This window comes from Tupaia chinensis, unplaced genomic scaffold (assembly GCF_000334495.1).
Source record: "Tupaia chinensis unplaced genomic scaffold, TupChi_1.0 Scaffold000422_1, whole genome shotgun sequence".
Classification (NCBI taxonomy): Eukaryota; Metazoa; Chordata; class Mammalia; order Scandentia; family Tupaiidae; genus Tupaia; species Tupaia belangeri.
In genome coordinates, this window is record NW_006159927.1 from 1,767,633 (window position 1) to 1,773,617 (window position 5,985).

Here is a 5,985-nt window from a genome sequence, read left to right on the forward strand (position 1 = left end):
TATATATCAGGCTCTGAGTAATCTTGTTAAGAGTATTACTTTCGAAAATGCCACAGTAACTGCTCAGCATCTTCAACGTCTTCCCCTAGCATTCACAGTCCTGGCAAGACACAGCTTCAACCTGTCTTAATAGGCTTTGTAACCTACTGAGCGTCACATCCTATTCTCTCCCCAAATGTAATTTCTTGGGATCCCAGTACAATCATCTCTCCCACACTCTTCTTCCAGCCCTTCCTGCCATTCTATTTGCTGGACCTTTAGCAGGCCTCATCTTGAAGGCCCAGTGGAAATGCATTTCCTGAAATTGCCTTGATTCGTCATGGACCCCAAATAGTGGTCATCCACTCTTCTTCATATGTAAACTCTGCTATCCACAGGAAAAGCTCTCAGGATGTTGGTCTTCTACTTGTTATTTATGTACACGTTTAATTATTAGGTGCACATAAAATGTGCACTTAATTAAAAATTATTATAATGACAGAAAAAGTGCTTTTCTGGCCATTTTTAAAAAGTGTGAGCCAGGGCCAATAGGCAATGTGGAAGTTAAGGCATTTGGATCTCACATGGTTGACTGAGCAGTTCCAATTCCAGACACAGTAGTTTGAAAATCATGCCAGGTGTACATGTGTGCCCAAAATCCTGAGAGGAGACTGGAGGAGAAACGAATGCACCCCTGTTGGGTGATTTCTCACTTTCCCTCTTTCTCTCTGTCTCTCTTTCTCTCTCTGGTTAGCACATGTGCCCTATAGCAAAAACAAACAACCAAAAAACCAAGAAAGTGTGGGCCCAGCTTCTCTGCTGTAGTCAGTAGCATACTAAACTACAGTGTGGAAGCCATATGGCCAACGGTGGTTTGGGTCCCTGGTCCAGCTGACCTGAAACACACTGGTATCCAAGGTCAGGAAAAGCTCGACGACTGGAGGAAAGATATCACAGTCTGACAAGGCCTGTTGACATCTCTCTCTCGGGAGTGTGCATGTGCTTTCTATCATGAATAAAAATAAACTTTTTTTAAGAAGTTTTTGCTATAGGGCACATGTGCTTGCTGGAAAGAGACAGAGACAGTGAAAGGGAAAGTGAGAAATCAACCCCCCGTGAGGGGGGTACAGCCACACCACAATCCCTTCTCCTCCATTCTCCTCCTGGGATCTCAGGCATGCACACACACGCGCCTGGCAAGAATTTCAAGCCACCAGGTCTGGGACTCGAACCTCAGTCAGCCATGTGGGAGTCCAGTGACGTAACCACTATGCCATCTGCTGGCTCCATAGACTTTCTTTTTTAAAGGAAGTATGAACAACATCAGAATTTGTTTTTTAAAGCATGGTTCATATTTGCAGAGTGAAAGTCCATGATTCAAAATCGTCACAAAAATAATTCACATTGGATGACATGATTTGCAAATTAATCACTGGAGCAAAAAGAAGTGAATCAGCCAACTAAGTTATCACCATGAATCTTCCCAACATCAAAGTGACAACAGCAGGCCATGGTTTCTGATTCCCTGGCAGCTGTAGATTGCACAGAAGCAGAAGAACCTAAGCTGCATCCACCAAGGGTCCTAACCCACAGCTAAGTGCCAAGATGCCAGAGTCCCAACAGAGGCTGGATCATATCTGAGGAGCAGTTTCTTTTTAAAGAATTATTTATTTCCATTTATTATTATTTTTTAAATTTGACCAGAGAGAGAGAGAAAGAGCAAAAGGGAGCAAGCAAGCCGCCAAGTCTGGGACTCGAACCATGGTCGGTCATGTGGGAATCCAGCGCCTTTAACCACCATGCCACCTGCTGGCCCCCTGAGGAGCAGTTTCTAAACACCACTCCAGATGGAGGGAGAGAAGCAATGGCTCTCCATTGTTCCTCTCCCCCACGAAAGAAGGTCCTCACATTAAGACCAGTCAGCCTGGCCATGGGCTGTGGAGACAGGGCAGTGGCAAGAATATCGGGGGTGTGCACGTCCAATGGCGGCTGGGGTCAGTCGAATTCCAAGAGCAGCACAAGATAACACAGGTCAGATGTGATACTCGCTGCAAGTATTAGGAAAGTTAATCTCATCACAGATTAATGCCGCGACCCTGGGTGCTGCAGACTTTGGCAGTGAAGTGGCTAAATACTGAGGAAACAAAGCTACTATGCATGCTGAGTCCCGACTGCCTCCGGGTTTAAAATCGGTTTAAATTACTACGCGATCAAATTCACCCAGGGCATGTCTGGCTGTCTTTCAATTATGACAGGGAAATTCCATCGTTGTCTGATGGAAAAGGAATTGTCCTCTCCCGCCGTCCCATGCTGTGACTGACCTCATTTCTTCTAGAGCGCTGTCTCTCCAGGTCCAACCCAAATGCCCTCCACATAAGACGGAACTAGAATTTTGCTTTCTAAAACTCTTAGAGGCTCAGCCTAGGCGGCACAGTATATACAGTGCTGAATCACATGTGCTGGAAATCACATGGTCACCTGTGGGTTTGGATCCCCAGGCAGGCCTGAAAGCGTGCTAGGAACACAGGAGCACCTAAGACCCTGGAGCTGGAAGGCTAGGGAAAGGGAATCATGATATAGCAAAACTTCAGGAGGGAGCGTTCTCTCTTTCTCTGATGCACACACGTGTGTAATTATAAAAGATAAATTGAAAAAAAAAAAAACAAAAAAACAAAACTTAGAGGGACCAGCAGATGGCATAATTGTTATGTAGCTGGACTTACACATAGTTGACTGCGGTTTGAGTCCTGTACCTGACCATTTAAAACTCACATCGGGTGCATGAGCACCCAAAATCCCAAGAGGAGAGTGGAGGAGAAGGGACTGCAACATGGCCATCTCTCTTGGGAGACTTTGCACTTTCTGTCTATCTTTCTGTTTCTCCGGCGAGCACATGCCTTATAGCAAAAATCTCTATTAAAAAAAAAAAAAAAACAACTTAGAGAAAAAGTAGTATCTCCAAATAAAGTGGATTTTGGTAAAGACACTATCACAGAATGAAAATTCGGAGTCATTTTACGATTGCAGACTTACATAAAGAAAGTAAGGGGGGCCAACAGGTGGAGTGGAGGTTAAGGGTGCTAGACTCCCAAATGCCCAATCATGGTTCAAGTCCTGGACCTGGCAACTTGCTTTCTCACTTTCCTTCTCTCTCTGCTCCTCTCTGATAAAATTAAAATAGGTAATAAATAAATCTAAATAAAATAATTTGAAAGAAAGAAAGAAAGAAAGAAAGAGAGAGAGAAAGAAAGAAAGAAAGGCGGCTCAGTGCTGCCTTAATGCAGAGTCACACTGTGCACGGGCCTGGTCTCTTATGCCAAGATCCTCTGTTCTCATCATGCCTGGGTCTCCAGACCCCTCAGTGAGTACCTGGCTTGGAGTGAGTGTGCCCGCCTCCAACCGGCCATCTGTCTACATGCAAGGTTCTTTGCATCTGACATAACCCAGGGACACAGCTGGTTCCCAAATGAAGTCTCTGACCTCAACATCGTGACAGAAGTGGGTCAGTCCCTTAGGCAAGTGGTGAAGAGGGCCAACCCCACATGCGCAACTGCAGTCCAGATCCTGGGCCTGGCAGCCTGGAAAGCACTGTGTGTGTGTGTGTGTGTGTGTGTGTGTGCGCGCGCGCACGCGTGTGCATGCACACCCAAATTCCAGACAGAAATGGAAGGAGAAATGGAAGAGAGGGATTGTGGTGTGATCATGTCCCATTAGGGAGTTTTCTCTCTCTCTCTCTCTCCATCTCTCTTTCTCTCTGAAGTGCATTTGCCTTCTGACAATTTTTTAAAAAGGATGTGTGGGGCAGCAGGTGGTGGGGTGGTTAAAGCACAAGACTCTCACATGGCTGACCATGGTTCAAGTCCTAAGTCCACTGGTTTGAAACTCACTACGGGTGTGTGTGCATGCATGCCCAAAATCCCAAGAGGAGAAGGGATTGTGCCAAGACCATCCTCCCTAGGGAGTGATTTCCCACTTTCCCCCTCTCTGTCTCTCTGATCAGTGCACACGCCCTATGGCAAACCTCCCTCTATCCCCCCAAAAAAGAGAGAAACAAAATTAAACCAACAGTTCTAACACAGCATAGCAAGTGCCCACAAACACTATGTGAAGTCAGAGGGTTGGGGTCCTGTACAGGCTGGCAGCTGAGCCGGACGAGGCCTAGGGCAGGAGCAGCAGGAAGGATCCCAGAGGACCAGGTTGTGACTGGGCTTCAGGGGCCTTCATGCACTAGGCAGGTGCACAGGGACCAGCCATCCCTGACCACAGAAAAATGAGCAGACAAAAGCTGAGAAGAACTCCAGAGACAGTTAGGAGGTGAGAAGCACCCTCCTCTGAAGAAGGATCAGGGAACCGACTCTGGCCTCGCACACCAGCCCACTAGCCTTGGGGGTCAGCTGTTTGTGACATTTGCTAAAGTTGCCCCAGCGTCTACTACAGTGCCAAGCACACAGCACCCACTCCCCACCCCAAAATAACTCTGATAATTTATTTATTTACTTATTTATTTTTGATCATAAAGTAATAGGGCTGGTTTTGTGGCCTGGTCCCAGATCCCCTATGCCAGATTACACAGTTCAAATCCTGACCCTCAGGGATTGAAAAGCATATGGGACACATGTACACACATGCCCAAAATCCTGACAGGGTAGAAAAATGGAAGAGAAGGGACTGTGATGTGATCGCACCCCACTGGGGAGTGCTATCTCCCTCTCCCTGTCTCTCAGTTTCTCTCTGGCAAGTGCATGTGCCTTCTGGCAAATTTAAAATAAAACTGACAAATGCTCATTGTAAAAAAAAAAAAAAAAAGAAAGAAAGAAATAGAGAAAACTGAATAAGACAGTTATCTTTGGGAACCAGCAGTTAGCGTAATGGCTATGTCGCTGGACTCCCACGTAGTCGACCGCGGTTCGTGTCCCGGACCCGGTGGCTTAAATCTCACGCCGGGCGCGTGTGCGTGCGTGCCCAAGATCCCGAGAGGAGAATGGAGGAGAAGGGATTGCGGCATGACCATCCCCCCTGGGGGGTGATTTCTCGCTTTCTGTCTCTATGTCTCTCTCTGTCTGTCTGGCGAGCGCACGCGCCCTACAGTGAAAATCTCTCCAAAAAAAAAGACAGTTATCTTTGGGCCAGAAGATGGCACAGGGATTAAGGTGTTGGACTCCCACATGGTTGACCAATGCGGTTAAAGGATTGGACCTGGGGCTTGAAATTCACACCAGTGGGGTGTGTGTGTGTGTGTGTGTGCAATTAAGGAGAAGGAATTGTGGTGTGGCCATCCTCCCTGGGGGGTGCTTTCTCACTTCCCCTCTCCCTGTCTCTCTCTCCATTGAGCGCTCATGCCCTATGACAAAATTCTAAAAAACTAAAAGGCCACCACTGCCACCAGAGCCACCGAGCCAGAGTCAAGAGACCAGGCCGTGCCTGCCTTCTCCTTCTCCACCGGCTGCCGCGATCTCAGGTCCGTTCCAACAGCCTGTTAAAATGTGGTGGACTACCATGAAGTTCTAGGTGTGCGGAGATATGCCTCCCCCGAGGACATGAAGGCATCCCGGAAACTGGCATTGAAGTGGCACCCAGATAAAAACCCCGAGGATGAGGAAGGGGCAGAGAGGAAATTCAAACAAGTGGCCAAGGCGTACTGGGTGTTTTCAGACGCTAAGAAGCAGGATATCCATGACAGACGTGGCAAGGAAGGACTGCATGGCGGAGGAGGTGGCCGGAGCCATTATGACCATCCCTTCGAGTACGGCTTCACATTCTGTAACTCAGATGACGTCTTCAGGGAATTTTTTGGTGGAAGGGACCCATTTTCTTTTTGTCCTTTTTATTTATTTATTTATTTTTATAGAGGTTTTTGCTATAGGGTGTGTGCGCTCGCCAGAGTGACAGAGAGAGACGGAGAGATAGAAAGTGAGAAATCACCGCCCAGGGGGGATGGCCATGCTGCAATCCCTTCTCCTCCATTCTCCTCTCAGGATCTTGGGCACGTACGCACGCGCGCCCGGG

General features: G+C 47.6%; 1 pseudogene; it reads left to right on the forward strand.

Moving 5' to 3' along the window:
- Nucleotides 1–5,459: 5,459 nt before the first annotated feature.
- LOC102495740 (dnaJ homolog subfamily B member 6-like) overlaps nt 5,460–5,985 on the forward strand; it is a 1,013-nt pseudogene continuing 487 nt past the window's right edge.